The sequence below is a fragment of the Lepus europaeus genome, chromosome 6 (genome assembly GCF_033115175.1).
Source record: "Lepus europaeus isolate LE1 chromosome 6, mLepTim1.pri, whole genome shotgun sequence".
Classification (NCBI taxonomy): domain Eukaryota; kingdom Metazoa; phylum Chordata; class Mammalia; order Lagomorpha; family Leporidae; genus Lepus; species Lepus europaeus.
The window spans coordinates 52,013,860-52,034,097 of NC_084832.1; the positions used below are offsets into that span (position 1 = coordinate 52,013,860).

General features: G+C 36.1%; 1 pseudogene; it reads left to right on the forward strand.

The window, feature by feature from the left end:
• Nucleotides 1–7,226: 7,226 nt before the first annotated feature.
• LOC133762312 (translationally-controlled tumor protein-like) lies at nucleotides 7,227–8,044 on the forward strand (annotated as a pseudogene).
• The last annotated feature ends 12,194 nt before the right edge of the window (nucleotides 8,045–20,238 follow it).

Genomic DNA, 20,238 nt, shown 5'->3' on the forward strand with positions numbered 1-20,238 from the left:
CTCTCTCTCTGCCTCTCTCTTCCTCTCCCTCCCCCCGCCAACTCTGAGTTTCAAATAAATAAATAAATCTTTAAAAAAGAAATATGTTCTTTTTAATAATCAAGATATATTATTTGTTAACAATGATGTTCTATAAGAGATATAGAGTTAACAACATTGAAGTATAGAGTGTGAGTATGTCTTAAATAATATAAAGTTTTTTTTAATATAAAAATACAATTTCATTTTTACCATTCAATATTTGAATTTTGAAATACCAAAATTTTTAATTCTAGTTGTTATTTCAATCTTAAAAAATACAATCACAGTAAATGCAGTGTTCAGCCTTTTTTCATGTGACATATTCATCATAAATTTATTTATTTTTTAACTTTTATTTAATAAATATAAATTCCCAAAGTACAGCTTTTGGATTACAGTGGCTTTCCCCCTATAATTTCCCTCCCACCTGAAAAACCTCCCATCTCCCACTCCCTCTCACATCCCATTCACATCAAGATACATTTTCAATTATCTTTATATACAGAAGATCAATTCAGTATATATTAAGTAAAGATTTCAACAGTTTGCACCCACATAGAAACACGATGTGTAAAGTACTGTTTGAGTACTAGTTATACCATTAATTCACATAGTACAACACATTAAGGACAGAGATTCTACATGAGGAGTAAGTGCACAGTGACTCCTGTTGTTGATTTAACAATTGACACTCTTGTTTATGGCGTCAGTAATATCCCTAGGCTCTTGTCATGAGTTGACAAGGCTGCGGAAGCGTTTTGAGTTCGTGGACATCAATCTTATTTAGACAAGGTCATAGTCAAAGTGGAAGTTCTCTCCTCCCTTCAGAGAAAGGTACCTCCTTCTTTGATGGCCGGTTCTTTCTACTGGGATCTCACTCGCAGAGATCTTTCATTTAGGGTGGCTTGTTTTTTTTTTGTTTTTTTTTTTTTTGCCAAAGTGCCTCAGCTTTCCGGGCTGATTCTGAGGCCAGAGTGCTGTTTAGGACATTTGCCATTCTATGAGTCTGCTGAGTATCCCGTTTCCCATGTTGGATTGTTCTCTCCTTTTTAATTCTATCAATTAGCATTAGCAGACACTAGTCTTGTTTATGTGATCCCTTTGACACTTAATCCTATCATTATGATCAATTATGAACTGAAATTGATCACTTGGACTAGTGAGATGGCATTGGTACATGCCACCTTGATGGGATTGAATTGGAATCCCCAGGCATGTTTCTAACTCTACCATTAGAGGCAAGTCCAATTGAACATGTGCCAAACTGTACATCTCTTCTATCTCTTATTCCCACTCTTATATTTAACAGGGATCACTTTTCAGTTAAATTTAAACACCTAAGAATAATTGTGTGTTAATTACAGAGTTCAACCAATAGTTTTAAGTAGAACAAAAAAATACTAAAAGGGTTAAAGTATTGAGTTGTTTCTCGACAGTCAGGACAAGGGCTGATCAAGTCACCGTTTCTCAAAGTGTCCATTTCACTTCAACAGGTTTCCTTTTTGGTGCTAGGTTAGTTGTCACTGATCAGGGAGAATATATGATATTTGTCCCTCTGGCACTGGCTTATTTCACTCAGCATGATGTTTTCCAGATTCCTCCATCTTGTTACAAATAACCAGATTTTTTTTTTCTTTTTACTGCTGTATAGTATTCTACAGAGTACATATCCCATAATTTCTTTATCTAGTCTTCTGTTGATGGGCATTTAGGTTGATTCCAGGTCTTAGCTATTGTGAATTGAGCGGCAATAAATAAATAATTAAATAATAAATAAAAAAATAAATAAAAAGAGCAGACAGCTCTTTTATTTGCCAATTTAATTTCTTTTGGGTAAATTCAAGGAGTGGGATGGCTGGGTTGAATGGTAGGGTTATATTCAGGTTTCTGAGGAATCTCCAAACTGTCTTCCATAGTGGCTTAACCAGTTTTGCATTCCCACCAACAGTGAGTCAGTGTCCCTTTTTCCCTACATCCTAACCAGCATCTGTTTTTGGTAGATTTCTGTATGTGAGCCATTCTAACCAGAGTGAGGTGAAAGGTCATCATGATTTTGATTTGTATTTCCCTGATTGTCAGTGATCATGAACATTTTTTCATGTGTCTGTTGGCCATTGGGATTTGCTCTTTTGAAAAATGTCTATTGAGGTCCTTGACCAATCTCTTAAGTGGTTTGTTTGTTTTGTTGTTGCGGAAATTCTTGATCTCTTTGTAGATTCTGGTTATTAATCCTTTATCTGTTGGGTAGTTTTCAAATATTTTTTCCCATTCTGTTCGTTATCTCTTAACTTTGCTGAGTATATACCGACAATGCCACAGCTGAGAAAGAACTTCTAAGATCAATCCCATTCACAATAACCACAAAAACAAATACCTTGGAATAAACTTAACTAAGGATGTTAAAAATCTCTAAGATGAGAATTACAAAATCTTTTTTTTAAATTATTTTTATTTTTATTTTTTGACAGGCAGAGTTGATAGTGAGAGAGAGAGACAGAGAGAAAGGTCTTCCTTTTTGCCATTGGTACACCCTCCAATGGCCACTGCGGACGGCGTGTTGTGCTGATCCGAAGCCAGGAGCCTGGTCTCCCATGCGGGTGCAGGGCCCAAGCACTTGGGCCATCCTCCACTGTACTCCCGGGCCATAGCAGAGAGCTGGCCTGGAAGAGGGACAACTGGGATAGAATCCGGCACCCTAACCAGGACTAGAACCCGGTGTGCCAGCGCCGCAAGGCAGAGGATTAGCCTGTTAAGCCACGGCACCGGCCTATAGAGAATTACAAAATCTTAAAGAAAGAAATAGAAGAGGATACCAAAAAATGGAAAAATCTTCCATGCTCATGGATTGGAAGAATCAATATCATCAAATGTCCATTTTCCCAAAAGCAATTTATAGATTCAATGTGATGCCAATCAAAATACCAAAGACATTCTTCTCAGATCACCATAAATTTATAAAAGAAATACAAGTATGTATAAATTAAGAATGGACTATATGTCAGCATTCTAAATCCATTTATGCTAAAGTAATAGTACCAAGAAAGTATAGAATGTATTTCTTATATAATTAATTTTGTAGTCTTTTCAAGTCATCACTTTACTGAGTTCTATCAGAATAAAAATAAGAATTCAGTACCTATAGTAGCATAGAGGTTTACCGATGTAGACATTCTCTTTTGGTAATTTAGCCTCATGTAATCTAGAGTTCTAGAATTCTCTCCTTTCTCTCAGTTTTTGATGTCATGATGTGTGGAGAAGGAAAGTATATAGGACCTCATGGAGGTGGTGAAAAGGTAACTTGAATACTAGTTCCATATTAAATACTAGTGTTGCTCTTGAACTCTTCTCCTTGCATCATTACTTCTCTCTCACATGCTACTGCTGGTCCACCAGGAACTTGCTGGTTTACGATCATAGCATTTGTACTTTGGGTAAATCCGTCTCAACTTAGTCATACCCAGTGATTTCTCTGAGCTGTAATCCAACTCTAGTGGCAATTTCCTACTGTTTGGATGCAATTCACATTTTTCCTTCATCCGTTGCCATAATCTGAGTTATGTGACCCCTGCAGTCACTTTGACATCTCCCAGAAATACTCCCTTGTCATTCCCAAAAATTTTTCACATAAGCCCTCTTAATGAATACGTGAGTTCTGAATTGCAGTAACACACTCAGTAAGCAACGTATTGACAACTAGAACTAAGTCCAGAATCCTAGCTAAACATACCCTTCTGCTAGGATTATTATAATTTTAGCTCAACACTCGTGCGTTTCCTAGTATCTAAAGCACTGTCAGAGAAATCATCCTCAGTTTATTAATGCTTTCCCGCAGGAAGCATGCAGAATATGAAGATCACAACACACATGTCTTAGTATGTTTGCATCCTACATGTTTCCATGATTAGTCTGCATCAGAAAGGAAAGGTTTGCAACACATTCTATGCCACAAAATTTCATGAAAAGATTTTGCCTATTTCTACTGAAAGTTAATGTGAACTTGTTAGTGATGGAGAAATTGGAAACACAATAACCCACAGAACAGAAATAGCTAAAATCATGCTCAAAAAGTAATACTTAAGAATAACAAGTTGTCTATTTTTTATATTGATTTATTTATCTGAAAGTCAGAGTTAGAGATACAGAGTTGAAGAAGAGAGAGAGATCGATTTTCAATCCATTGGTTCACTCCCCAGATGGCCACAACAACTAGGGTGGTACCAGGCCAAAGTCAGGAACCAGGAGTTTCTTCCAGGTCTCTCACATGGATGGTAGGGGCCCAAACACTTGGGCCATTATCTGCTGCTTTTTCCAGGCCATTAACATGGATTTGGATCCGAAGTGGAGCAACCAGGACACAAACTGACACCCATACGCTATATTAGTGTCATAGGTGGTGGCTTTATCTGCTCTGCTGCAACATCATCACTGTCTTGGTTTTAAATTCTGGGTCTACTTGCTATTTTCCTTAATAGCAGAAAAGACATTGTCTATGCTGCACACACACACACACACATACACGGAAATCCATGATCATAGCTCTTGTATTATAATTTTATTATCATATAAAGTAATTATAACTTAGATACTTATTTTCTTTCCCAGAAAAACATAGAAACTTGAATTTAAATAAGTATCTCAATGCAATTATTCTTTGGTTATCAAAACATAAATGCCTTATTCTGCATCAGGTATATCAGCCTGACTGAAAATTATTATCTCCCAAATCTATAGCAAGGAATATGGATTTCTAGGGATACAGAGGAAAAAAAGCTGACTAAAACTGTAAAAAAATGATATATTTAAGAAAATTACTTCATGATAGTTTCAAAGTGATTTTCTAGTAAAGCACTTATCTGTTGATTTTTCTCTACCTTTCACTGTAAAAGTAACAAATGGGGTTAACCTGATAGAAAAATTAAATAATTTGCCATCATTAATATCATGCAAAATTTAAATTTTACAAATGTAGTTCATTTTATGCATCTTATGGTTCAGTGTAAGAATCAAACTAAATTAATGGATTCACATATTGAGCATTGTCCCATAAAGAAGCTGAAAATATTGATATTTGTAATAGAAGTAATCTTCAGAGAGCTAAAATTAAAGGATTTCTGTATTTCTCTTTTTATTACTCTACTGTGACTATCTACTGCTATTTAGTTCTTATAGTTTGATTCCCTATAATATGGATTCCATTTTACATACATTTGATTTCATTGTGTGAAAATCTTTTTGTTTACATACAAGAGATCAAATATAGTTTCTAGAGCAGGAGAGTGAAAAAGGGGGATTTATATTTTAAAAAGTAAATGTGTTGGTAAATTTTTCCAAAGACTGTGTGGTAGACCAAAGATTTATGGACTGAACAAAGGTCATTCTTGAGAGCAGGATAGATGAGATTTGGGATCTTCACTACCCTTTGCTGAAAGCATATCAAGAAATAAGCTAACTAAGTGAACTGAAAACTAGGCTTCGACCTTCTCAAAGAAGGAGCAGGCAATTGAGGTGCAATGCTAGTGTGCACAGACATTTGATTAAAATTGGGTGGAGAGAGAGCTTCCACTTTGAGTATGACCCTATCAGAATAAGATCAAAGTCAGCAAACTCTAAAGGCTTCCATAGCCTTGGCAATTCATGACTAGAGCCTGGGGAGATTACCGACACCATAAACAAGCATGTCAGATTGTTAAGTCAGCAACAGGAGTCACTGTGTACTTACATCTCATGTGGGATCTGTCCTTAATGTGTTGTCTAATGTGAAGTGATGCTATAACTAATACTGAAACAGTATTTTTACACTTTGTGTTTCTGTGTGGGTACAAACTGATGAAATCTTTACTAATTATATACGGAATCGATCTTCTGTATATAAAAATAATTGGAAATGAAAAAAAAAACCTGGTGTTAAATTGGAAATGGCATAGAAAATTAATTAATTTTTTAAAAAAATATTATGTAGGATCTCTGTCTTTAATGTGCTGTACACTGTTATTTAATGCTATAACTAGTACTCCAACAGTATTTTTTTTCACTTTGTGTTGCTATATGGGGGCAAACTGTTGAAATCTTTACCTAATATATACTAAAGTGATCTTCTGTATATAAAGAGAATTGAAAATGAATCTTGATGTGAATGGAAGGGGAGAGGGAGCAGGAAAGGGGAGGGTTGCGGGTGGAAGGGAAGTTATGGGAGGGGGGAAGCCATTGTAATCCATAAGCTGTACTTTGGAAATTTATATTCATTAAATAAAAGTTTAATAAATGGAAAAAAAATAAAATTGGGTGGCAACTGCAAAAATGAATGAATGAATGAAATAATATCCAAAATGCTGGGTTTGTCAATCTACCCCTGGTCAATGGGACTTTTAAGTATCAGAGGCCTATTTAGATTGTGTGTGTTCTTGGCGTGACATTTGGTAGTTTTCTCTTTCAGAGACATTCTCTCCCTGCCCACCAAAGCCATTATTTATTTTTTTCTTGCTATAGCAGCCGCTTTTTTCCCTCTTAAAATTTTTAATTAACATATGGTTACTGTATTTCATTATGGTGCACAGTGTGATATTCCAATACATGTATATAATGTGTAGCATCATATCAGGATAATTGACATATTAATCACCTCAAATATTTATCATTTCTCTGTTGAGAACATTTGAAATCTTCTCTACTAGATTTCCAGCAGTATGTAACCAATTGCCAATCATAGCTACCTTACTCCTGTGTAGAACACTAGAATTCATTCCTTCTATCCACTTGGCCCTGGTATTCATTAACCCTTGTCTCGCCAGCCTTGCTGCTGCATTATCTTTCAGTCTCCAGAGAGGCGCTATTCCATTCTAACTTCTATGAGAGCAACACTTTGGCTTCCACTTTTTCTTTGTTGGATTTTGCATGTCTCTGCCTATATTAGCCCACCGTCTTCACATAGGATCTACTTCTATTAAAACCCTTAACATGTAGTCATAGTTATCTAACTTTCCTGTTAGTTTCAAAACCCGTGGCCTATCAAAGGGTAATTCCGATGCTTCCCTTGTTTCTTAACACGATTTCTTGTCCTATTTTTTTAAAGATGTTTTGTAGCTTTTCCTCTCACTCCCCTAACTCCCAAGGGCCGCTCCGGCTGCACCACCCTTGCTCTGAGCTCCGCAGTGCCTAGTCGTCCTCTCCTTCCAGCCGCCATCGTGACTTTCTACCCGGGCCTCATTGGCTACAATAAGATGGTCTCCGACATTTACGAGACCTGGGAGATTGGAGGCGGATTATGCCTGGAGGTGGAGAGGAAGATGGTCAATGGGACAGAGGGTAACATTGATGATTCACCCATTGGTGGAAATGCCTCCGCTGAAGGCCTGGAGGGCCAAGGTCCTCAAAGCACAGGGCTCACTGGTGTTGGTACTGTCACAAAAGAAGCCTACCAGAGATATATCAAAGAGCGCACGAACTCGATAAAAGGCAAACTTGAACAGAGATCAGAAAGAGTAAGACATTTTATGACGGGCTGCAGAACAAATCAAGCACATCCTTGCTAATTTCAAAAACTCCCAGTTCTATATTGGTGAAAACATGAATCCAGATGGCATGGTTGCTGTGCTGTACTACTGTGAGGATGGTGTGACCCCATTTATGATTTTTTTTTTTTAATTTTTAATTTTTTTTTTTTTGACAGGCAGAGTGGATAGTGAGAGAGAGAGACAGAGAGAAAGGTCTTCCTTTGCCATCGGTTCACCCTCCAATGGCCGCTGCGGCCGGCGCATCACGCTGATCCGAAGCCAGGAGCCAGGTGCCTCTCCTGGTCTCCCATGCGGGTGCAGGGCCCAAGGACTTGGGCCATCCTCCATTGCCTTCCCCGGGCCATAGCAGAGAGCTGGCCTGGAAGAGGGGAACCGGGATAGAATCCAGCGCCCCAACCGGGACTAGAACCCGGTGTGCCGGCACTGCAAGGCAGAGGATTAGCCTGTTAAGCCATGGCGCCGGCCCCCATTTATGATTTTTTAAGGTTGGTTTAGAAATGGAACTATGTTAACAAAATTGACGATTGCTTTGGATCTATCACTGCTCATCGTAACTGGCTGCTGCTTGTCATCCAAGCAACATCAGGATTTCCAAAAAATGGCACTGATGTTATCTTGAGCTCTTCAGTTGTTATGACAGTGATTTACTTGGAGTGGAGGCATTGTTTTTAAGGAAAAAGACATTGTCATGTGGGTTGTTTAAAAATAAAATGCATTTCAACTCAAAGGAGAAGATGATTTGTAATTATTTGCTGAAAGCCAGATAGTGGGAAATGAGGTAAATGATATACAAGATAATGAGAGATGAGGTAAATGAGCCTTTGGTGTGAAGTTTAGTTATTTTGACGAGGTCTTTTGCTATGATTAATGTTTGCTATAGCTTTAGGAATCAAGAAGAATCTATTTCTTGATTTTGCCTCCAGTGCTGTCTTTGAGCTTTCCTAACAAGGCCTACTTAGATTGAGACTGATTGTTGCTAATATTTTACTTGCAATCTATTGTATTATACTGGAACCATATTAGTGTGGTGTAAATATTGGGAATGTGAGACATTATATAATCTTATGATTTAATGTTAATTTTTAACAAGATTGCATTTCTAAATGATGAAAAGGACAGTCTTTTTTTCTTTCTTTCTTCAGGCTCCTTAGGTGACACATGAAGACGGGAAAGAAATGACTTTTACCCTAAACAGAAGGACCTGGAGAGGTCTTTGTCACTGGAAAGTAACATATTTCTTTATGATTAATTTTCCTCGTTCTCTCCCAGAGCCACAAAGGGAGCTTTTTCTCAGTTTTCAGTAGAACTCAATGCAGTTCCTAAAGATTAAACTCACAAAAGTGTGCCCTCCTAATTCTCTTTCCCTTCAGTATTGATTTCAGCCCAATTTGGCAAGTTAATTGCTCTAGCAGCTTCTGCTCCCAATAATCTGATCTCAGCTGTAACTTTCTGAATCTTCCTGTCCCTCCAGAATTTGGGGTGGTAGTTTACCCTGACTCCTCAGATCCTTGATGGATTCAAAAAAGGTCACTGACTTTCAATTTAATCATTCATTTGTTATTGAAAGAATGACAACTTTTGCATTTCAGAGCTGAAATAGGGAACTTTAAACTGACTTTTAAAGTAGAATTTAAATATTACTTGAAAATATTTGCAAATAGTTTAACTCATGATTAAATAATTTAAATTTCATTATAGAAACAAGCACTAATTATTTCATGTCTGTAATGCTTCCATTTATGCATTAATTTATTTGCTTATTTATACCTTATCTATTTAAAATCTCTTCCATTTAGAAACTAACACCTCAATGATTTATTTATTTTCATCAATATTTTCATAAAGTATTTAGTCATTCTTAATGTACAGTAGTTTCTAAAGTATATTTGACTTGCTAATGCAATTTTATCACTTAATAAAGAGTAGATTTGAGGGGGAAAATGCCTCAGTTACACAAAAATGTTTTTAGCAAGAAATTGCATTACAGTTTATTTTTCAGATATTTTGCAAATAAAGCAAATCAATCACAGAAAACATATTTGGGAAACATCTGCTTTCTTTAACTTGCATAGAAAGAAACAATGGATTTGTTAGAGTATTTTCCATTAATTGTTTCTAAGGGTGTGTGAATTACCCTGAATATCCAATACATTTTATTCCACAGTCTTTCATTAAAACCAAAGCAGCTAAAGTTCTTGGGCCATCATTTTCTATGCTACATTTAATATGCAAACTAATTTTGAAAGGCAAGAGGCACCTGCATCACAGATTTCAAAGGAATTTGCATAATAAATATAGTACAGACTCAAAGCTTGCCTTGTAGAGGACAATGACAGATGTGTAAGCAGTTTTGTGTGAGAGTCTTGCATAACAAAATTTGCTTTAGAGTTGAATTTCAGGGTCGGGGTAGGACAAGCAATCTATAATAGGATAAACATTTCATATAAGCAAACATTCTAAATTAAAGCATCCAAAATTTATTCTCCATGTAAGCTATGGTTGAGAGTGTGCTCTTATTTTATCAAGAAATCTTGGATTCTTCACTTGATTGAGTGGCTCAAATTTGAAGATAAGACACTATCACCTCTTTTCAGATTGGCAAGTGAAAAAGCACTAAATTCTCATATTTTCCTCTTCTCCGTTTAGTTTTCTTATTGCATTTATTGTTATTAGTCTTCCTGAAAATTATTTGTAATCCTATGTGATTATTATAGTCATAAATATTGAAAACAATAAAGTATTACTGATCAATATAAAATTAAATCTTGTTTAAAAATATTTTCTATTTTTGAAAACTATGGCTATGCATAAAAGTCATTGGATAAAAAAGCTTTCCAGGATAGCTAGTTCAGAGGGAAATTCCTTTCAAAAGCTTTTTATACAATGATCAATTTGTGATTTACCAACTTCACTGCTGTAGCCATGGAACACCTGAAATAAACAATAAACAACATCCTACATCTACCAGAAATACAAATGATCATTACAGAATATTATGAAAATAACTATACGCACACAAAAATTATGAATGTAGAAGGAGTGGATAATTCCTAGGCACATGTAGCCTACGAAAATTGAATCATGGAGCATAGAAATTTGGAACAGAGTAATCACACCTAATGAGATTGAAATAATCACAAAATCTTATCAACAATGAAAAACCTGAGACAGTATGGCTTCATTGTTGCATGTTGCCAAACTTTCAAAGAACTGATACCAATCCTTCTCAAATGATTCCAAGGTTCCAAAAGGTAGGCAATGTGTCCAAGTGAATTCCATAATACCTGAAATATTCTGATACCAACATCAAACAAGGAAACAAGAAATTAAAAAATGAAAACTAGGGGCCAGCACGGTGGTGTAGAGGGTAAAGCTGCTGCCTGCAGTGCCAGTATCCCATAAAGGCGCCGGTTCAAGACCGGGCTGCTCCACTTCCAATCCAGCTCTCTGCTATGGCCTGGGAACGCAGTAGAAGATGGCCCAAGTCCTCGGGCCCCTGCATCCATGTGGGAGACCCTGAGGAAACTCCTGGCTCCTGGCTTCGGATTGCACACTTGCAGCCAATGTGGTCATCTGGGGAGTGAACCAGCAGATGAAAGACCTCTCTCTCTCTCTGCCTCTCCTTCTCTCTCTATGTGACTCTGACTTTCAAGTGAATAAATAAGCCTTTAAAAAAAAACTAAAAAAAAAAAAAATGCAGGGAAACATTTCTAATGAACATAGAAACCGACTGAATCAAGAAATACCAGCAAATCAAATCCAATAGCACATTAAACGATTATATATCTTGATCAAATGAGTTCTACATACCAAAATCTGTAAATATAAAATCATATCAACAGAATGAATGGTAAAAACTATATGATCATCTAAATAGATGCAGACTATAAAAACCTTCAAAAATTGGATACAGTGGTACTTTGCCACAATACAATGAGGTATCTCTATATCAACTCCAGAGCCTACATAATATTTTATGGGGGAAGAATAAAGTAATTTCCTGTAAGAGCAGAAACAAGGCGAGGAAATATACATTCAGTAGTTTTATTTAATATCTTATTGGAAGTTTTAACTGCAGCAGTATAAAACAAGAGCAAGAAATAGAGGGAATGCAAATAGGAAAGGAGAAGTTTGCATTATACCTGTTTGCAGATGACATGTTTTATATTTAGAAAAACTTAAATACTTCACAAAAATATTAGAATTAACAAAAAATTCAATAAAATTGCAAGGAAGAAAATCAACATACAAAAGTCAGCTGCTTTTTAATACACCAGTAATTAACTTATTGAGAAAGAAATTCCATGCACAATACAAACACACAAAAGAAAAAGCTAGGAACAAATTTAATCAAGAGAGAAATGATCTCTACCTTGACAATTATGAAATATTGATGCAAGCAACTGAACAAGACATGATAGTTTTCAGAATAGATAAAAATCATGATGTCTGATCTCAAGACATACTATAGGCCTATAGCAGCCAAGACAACATGGTGCTGGGATAAAGAGAAACAGACCAGTGGAAAAGAATAGAGAGCCCACAAGCAGATCCACACATTTACAACTTATTTTTGGTGAAAGCCTCAAGGGAATATGAGTGCATTGGAGACAGAAAAATTTCTTCATAACAGCAGAAAGACATTCCATGTTCATAGACTAGAAGAATTAATATTGCTAAATTGCTCATATTATCCAAAACAATCTACAGATGCAGTGCAATCCCTAAGAAAATACCATTCTTCACACAGACAGGAAAAATAGTTCTAAAGTGTGTATGGAATCACAGTCAACCTTCAGTAGCCAAAGCAATCCTGGGTCAAAAGAATATCATGATACCTGATCTCAAGGCATACTATATGGGCTATAGTAACCAAAATAGTGTGGTATTTGAGTAAAGACAGAAACACAGACCAATGGAATAGAATAAATATCCCAGAAGTAAATACATGATTTAAATCTGATTTTTGACAAAAGCCACAGAATGTCTGAGCACACTGGAGAAAGAAAAATGTCTTCTACAAATGGTGTTGGGAAAACTTGGTACCCATATGCAAAACACAGAAACTTCACCCCTATTTTTCATCATATTAAAAAAAAATTGACTCAAAATGGAGAACAAAAACTTTGGAACTGCTGGAAGTCAGTGAAGCAGAAATAATTTAGAACATTGGTCTTAGTAAATATATTTTGAATATGAAACCATAACACAGGCAATAAAAAGAGAAATCAAAAAACAAGATTACAATTAACTGAAGAAGCTTCTGTACAGCAAAGGAAATATTCAACCAAATGAAGAGAACACTGATGGAATAGGCAAAAATGTTTGGCAACTGTTCATCTGATGAGGAATTAAGTTCCATAAAATATTAGGATCCCAAATAGCTCTATAGAAAAATTGAGCAAATGACCTAAATAAAATTTTTTCAAAAGGGCATACAACATGTTCAACAAGTATTGGAAGAAATGCTGAGCATCCCTAATTATCAGGCAAATGTGAATCAAATCCACAGTGAGATATCATCTCACCCTAGATAGAATGTTTATAATCAGGGTCCAGCATTTTGGCACACTAGGTGAAGTGGCCACTAGGGATGCAGGCATCCAATATAAGACATATTGGTAGGACAGTTTGAGCCCCAGCAGCTTTACTTCCAATCCACTTCTTTGCTGTTGTACCTGAAAAAACAGTCAGGGATGCCACCTAAGTGAGAAACCCAGATGGAATTCTTGGTTCCTGGCTGCAGCCTACTCTTGCCCTGGCTGTTGAAGACATCTGTGGAATGAGCCAGTAGATGAAACTTCTCTATTTCTCATCTCTCCCTCTCTGTCACTCTGCCTTTCAAATAAATAAACAAGTCTTTTGAAAAAGAATAACTATAATCAAAAAGACTAAAACCAAACAAGTGGGGTTAGGGATGTAGAGAAGGGGAAATCTCAGACATTTTTAGTGGGGATGTAAATTAGCACAGTCACAATGGAAAATAGTATGGGTGCTCCTCAAAAAGAAATACAACTACAATATGATGCAGCAATCTCAATATGGAAAAGAAACATTTGCATTAGCACATTTATTACATCCTATTCAAAATTGCCAAGATAAGGAAGCAACCTAGATATTCATTGATAGATGAAAGGATTTAAAAACTGGTTATAAACACAATGGCGAATTATCAAAAATAAAAAAAAAAATTCCATTACCTGCAACATGGATAGAACTGGAGGACAATTATATCTAGTTATATTAGATAAAATAAACCAGGCTCAGAAAAAAGAGACGCTGCATGTTGTCATTTATAGGTGGAAAGCAAACTGATCTCAAATAATCAGCAAATAGAATAGTGGCTACTCAAGCTTGGGGAGGGTGTGTGAAAGGGAAGCCTGGACATAAGATGGTTAAGGGAGGGACACATTTGAATAGGAGAATAACTTGTAACATTCCAGAACACAGTAGAATAATGCTTGAGCACATTTGGCTGACTTTTTTGAAAACTCATAGAGAAGATTTTGGATGTTCCTTACACAAAGAAATGATATATATCTGAAGTGATAGATATTTCAATCTTTCTGATCTGGTCATTACACATCAGATACATATGTTGAAATGCCACACGGTACCCCATAAATATTTACAATTATTATGTGATAATTAAAAATATAAATAAGTAAATTGAGTATGAATAAAAATGGGGGAACCTGTTCTGGCCCATTAATAGTAATAGTAGTATTAATAATAGGAGATGTAGGGTGAGGATCTATGAGAACTACTACAACACAATTTTCAATATTTCTTCCCTGTTCTTAGAAAAAAAAGGAAGTAAGTGATTATACATTTTTAATACTCTGTGAGGCATCATAAAAGCACCTGAAGACAGAGTATGATAAGTTATGGGACAATAGCCTAAAACTAAACATTGAGATAAAAGGCAAGCTGTCATATCTCTTAAGTCAAAGTGTAGTTACATGAAAATATTAAGAAATATTTAAAATAAAACTAGAAAAGAAAAAGTACAGATGAAACCAATAGCAAACAAACGATTAAATCAGTAGTTTTAGATCTGAGCATGTCAATGATTATATTAAATATAAATAACTTAAGATTATATGGAGCATTCAGGTTGTCTTCATAAATTAAAGGAAAATAGTCATCTTGCTCAACTGCCTAAGACAGCTGAATACACAACATCTTCAAAATGCCACAATAACTGGGCTTCTCGATCCCAGATGTGCTATTGGTTAAACTGACTAATCCTTTGATTATTTCTCTCTCTTTTTCCCTATCCCCACATGGATTGTTTAGGCAATGAAGTTAGCCAAATAGCAAGCAAACAAGTTAATTAAATGATCTAAATCATTAACTTATAGCAAATTCCAAATAATCAAGTGAATACAATGCAAGAACAGTCAGACTCAATTTCCACACATATCTGAACCATTTATAAGACCATTGTTCATCAACCTACTATTGAAATCATTCATAAGGTCATAATATTTAGTATGATATCGTATTTACCTTTATGATTATATTATTTAAAAGATTGTTCTAAGTAAGAATAAATAAAATACTACAGGGAAATAATTTAAAAAATTAAACTTCAGATAAGGGAGAAAGATAAAAATATGCTTTTTATCACATATACTCATATGTACTGAACAATCCAAAAGGCATGTCTAGTTACTCTCAGTATAGTTATGGTACTTAATCTAGTGGTTTGTTAGGGTTATGTGAGTATAAATTGTCATGACAGAGTTGGATCAAGATATAACTAATCTGCTGTCTGTGAGATACAATCACAACTTGAATGAAATCCAAATTGTACATCCACAAGAATACAAAGGCTTGCATCATATGGCCCTTGACTTTGCAATAGCATCCCATGTGCTTGGACCACTGGCCATTCTTTTAATCTCTTTGTATCTTTAGTGCCTTTCATTGAATATAATACCTACCTGAAATGACTTTATCTATGCTTTCCCCAATAGTAGGTGTCTCTTCTGCAGATTACAGCTCAAATTTTGCTTTTTTGAAATACCAACCCTGCGCTCTCTGTATAAATTCCACCCCCTCTATCATTGCTTTCTACTTAGAAGATAATTTACTTTCATTACCAATTTTTGAACATTAATGACCAAAGGGAAAACACCAAAACAATAATATGTCACATACCTCCCTCAAGCTCTTAAAGGTCTTATGGCATAGACTAGCTATTCAAGACACATTCAGTGAAAGAATGATTAGCCACCATCATAAGCCTTTTATGAGCTGGATATTTCGTAAGAAATTTAAGAATATTTCTCTAGGCCTGAAAATACATTTAAAAATTTCAAGAAACTGTATTTAATTCATAGATGGACCTCGGTGCTTGAGATTTTCTATTATTCCTGTAGAACATTAATTAGCGTAGAGTAACATCCACACCCATTACCTAGAACATTGCTTGATTTAAAATATCTCCAAAGCAATTTAATAGATGTTAGTTAGGCTTGCAATATATGATTATATAATAAAAATAGACAGTCAGTTTAACTAGTTGCACTTTTAAGAATCTGACAGGAAAATACAAAAAAATAAAACAAATGAAAACAACATCATGAATCTTAGAAAATAAGTACATCAATGCCTATTGCTGAAATTTGTGGGGGTAGTTTTTAGTTGGAAAACCCTGGAAAGCAAAATGAAACATGTACTCCATTTTTCATAATGTTTTCATATAAAATAATTAAATGAGACCATGGCTAATGTGAGAGAAATATAGAAGAACTTACTTACAATGGTATTTCAAAACTGTTGCAAATAACAATGATGAAGTATGAAAATTTCAGAACCAAATACTTCTTTCTAAGATTATAAAAATGTAATATAAAAAATTCAAAATTTTTGTTTTTACATATTTTTTCATATTTTATTTTTTCAGAAGTATTTGATTTGCTTCAGAGAATTTAAGTGTGCTAACAGGCAAGTTGGAATTATTCCAAAATAGAAAAGGATGTTTTCTGAGTTTAAAAAATACTTTACATTTCAGTTATTGTTAAGAAGCTAACATAAATTGAGAAGGTCATCAAATATTAAAACAAGAATGGTTTACTTTCGAGCAGCCAGTGTTGTCTCACTAGTGTACTTTGAGAATAGCTAAGGGACTGTGGGTAGAATCATTACAAAAACAATTAAAACTAATCTTGACATCTCTGGAAGTTTCCCAAAGTTAAACTCCGTATACACAGCATCAGCTAAATAAGTTTAAAGTCTTTTGTATGTTTTTCAGTTGTTCCACATGTAATACAAACACACATACATGTACACACATACACTTTTTAAATTTTTACCTTTTGTTTCTTATCATCCTGTTTAATCTGCCTCGCAAGAGTTTTATCAATTTTTAAATCAATATCATCAAAGCCAGAATTTGAGTTTATTGATTTCTACTTTCCTCTTTACTGTTTCAGTGATCTCTGCTTCTTCATGGTTTTCTTTTTTCATCTTATTTTTGATTTTGCTTCTTCTAGTTTCTTAAGCTAGGAGCTTAGATAAATCAATTCAACATTTCTTCTTTCCTGTTTCCCTGAACTGTTGTTTTGCTCCACTACACAAATTTTTGATGAAATGCATTTTTACTTTACTTTCTAGAGAATACATTTTGATCATCCCGTAATTTGTTTTTTCTTTTACCATTGGGCAATTTATAAGTTGTGTTTAGTTTCAAAAGTTTCACATTATATTTACTTTACTATCTTTAGTATGGTTCATTTTCTTTTTTTAAAAATTTTATTTAATGAATATAAATTTCCAGTGTACAGCTTATAGATTACAATGGCTTCCCTCTCCCATAACTTCCCTCCCACCCGCAACCCTCCCCTCTCCCGCTCCCTCTCCCCTTCCATTTGCATCAAGATTCATTTTCAATTCTCCTTATATACAGAAGATCAATTTAGTATAAAGATTTCAACAGTTTGCACCCACATAGAAACACACAGTGAAACATACTGTTTGAGTACTAGTTATAGCATTAAATCAAAATGTACAGCACATTAAGGACAGAGATCCCACATGAGGAGCAAGTGCACAGTGGCTCCTGTTGTTGACCCAACAAATTGACACTCTAGTTTATGGCGCCAGTAACCACCCTAGGCTGTCGTCATGAGTTGCCAAGGCTATGGAAGCCTTCCAAGTTTGCCGACTCTGATCATATTTAGACAAGGTCATAAAAGACAGAGTGAGGATAGTAACCAATGATCCTAAGAGTGGCATTTACCAGGTTTGAACAATTATACAGCATTAAGTGGGGAAGAGGACCGTCAGTACACACAGGTTGGGAGTAGAGCCATTGGTGGTAGAGGTTATGATTATGAAGGAATGAGGCCAAGTACGCTAGACAGGGTCTAGAACAAAGGACAGAGTCATTATTAGAGGAGCTAAGAAAGGTGCTGTCTGAGCTACAAGTAATTTTTCTGATTGAGAGGCAAATAGAACCTGACAGAAGGGGCTTGATAATAATCTGGTTGGCTTTAGGCCTTGTAAATTCAGAGGCCCAGACCTATCTATCTCTTCCCATGGGGTATATCCTAAGGGAGGTGTGAACCTCCTAGGGGAAGGCACTCTGTTGACTCTCATTACTTGGCTGGCCTGGGAGGAGAGCTGGGCAGGTAAAGGCAGGTGGCATCTCTAACAAGAAATTTACAGTTCTGCCTGCAATGTTGCTGACCCTACTTGACCATACCCTCAGCTGAAGTGGTCACTTTGGAAATTGGGCTGAGTGAAGGGCTTTTCAGCTTAGAGCCAATAAGATCTGTGGCTCTGACCTGGGCATCCTTCGACTCCAGGGCAGGTCCATTTCCAGTGATCCAACTCTTGGCAGAGCTGCCAGGGCTCTTCACAAGCTGACTTCTGCTGAAGCCCAGGCTTACCACATTGAAAGCCACTGCAGTGGACTGGCCTGTTGGGTCTCCTTGAGGGCAGATCACTGTACAGATCAGCCATTAATAGGCCTGCCACCCATTGCTTCTGATGCCTAGCTTTCTTTTCCTCCTGGTTTGTGTTAAAGCAGACCAGAGAATGCAAGTCAAGAGAGTGCCAAGTCCCATCGCTAATCTTCGGTGGCCTGAACTACAAGTCTATAGTCACAGGCATGTTCTGCAGTAGTTTTTCTAAGGTGGACAATGCCCATGAGGAAAATTATATTCTCACTTTAAAACTTTCTTTCCCTTTGGTCTGAAAGGGAGGTTTTTTCTACTTACTGTTTACTTCACTGATGGCGAAGTGAATCTAGCTATGAGATTATTATTTAAGTTCTTATTTTGGCTATGCTATTACAGAAAAATGTTAGCCATCTCTTTTATAAGGTCTAAAGATTAAATTGTGTGTCCTACAGATTCCTTCATAATAGAATTAGTTTCCTACCTTGAAGAGAATAGAGAAATGAAAGAACAAGTTGGGCTTAGAATAGAGAAATGAGGGAGCAAGTCCTAGATCGCTTGTTGACAATAGCAATATTACATGAATACTTAGCAAACCATTTCAACCATTAGATAACAACTTAAACAAACATTTACCAGAAGGTCCAATGCCTTCTCTAAATTTTAAGAATCATGTATTTGAAAACACCTCTTAAATATCTAACATGGCGTAGCTTGTTTAACCAGTAAACTTAAGCACAACCATATAAAATGTTTTTAGTTTCTACCAACAAGTTTAAAACATATGATACACAGATTCAGGTCACACAAATTAAAATGTATCTTTGATTGATTTTAGCAGCTTAAATTTATGGACAATCTTATCTATAAGCCATTTAAAATAAAACTCTTCCGCGGCTCACTAGGCTAATCCTCCGCCTTGCGGTGTCGGCACACCGGGTTCTAGTCCCGGTCGGGGCACCGATCCTGTCCCGGTTGCCCCTCTTCCAGGCCAGCTCTCTGCTGTGGCCAGGGAGTGCAGTGGAGGATGGCCCAAGTGCTTGGGCCCTGCACCCCATGGGAGACCAGGAGAAGCACCTGGCTCCTGCCATCGGATCAGCGCGGTGCGCCGGCCGCAGCGCGCCAGCTGCGGCGGCCATTGGAGGGTGAACCAATGGCAAAAGGAAGACCTTTCTCTCTGTCTCTCTCTCTCACCGTCCACTCTGCCTGTCCAAAAAAAAAAATAAATAAAACTCTTAATAAAATTTCCCCATGTGGACATATAATATGTACACACATATAACATAGCATAATAGACCAATATAGCAATTTTAATACTAGCTTTTAAAAGCTTTAACTCTTTTTGTAGATTGCCAATTGATTTGAATTGCTTTTTGTTTTTAGTAACCTCAGTGAACCATACTTTCTCTCAGTTGGTACTGTTAATACATTATTGGCTTCATCTGTTTACAGAGCCATCCCAAAGTACTGAATACAATAAAAGTGGCTGGAAAAAGTCCATAGGAACCTATAGGAGGACAGCTAAACACAGAACCAACAAGGTTTTAGTTTTATGAGCAGCAAATCATATATAACTGTGGATGACCAAAGACTTTAAGTCGCCGTGTTTAAAATTATAAACTCATCAACCAACAAGAGGCACTTGCTTACTTCACAGTATTTTTGAAAGCACCTGTAGGATTTGACAAGTATTTAACCCTTTAGGCCTCTGGGGCTTTCTCATTAAGATAACTATCATGTCTAGTAACACAAGATCATTAGACTTTTTAATTCTCAAACATTTGTAGTAATAGCAT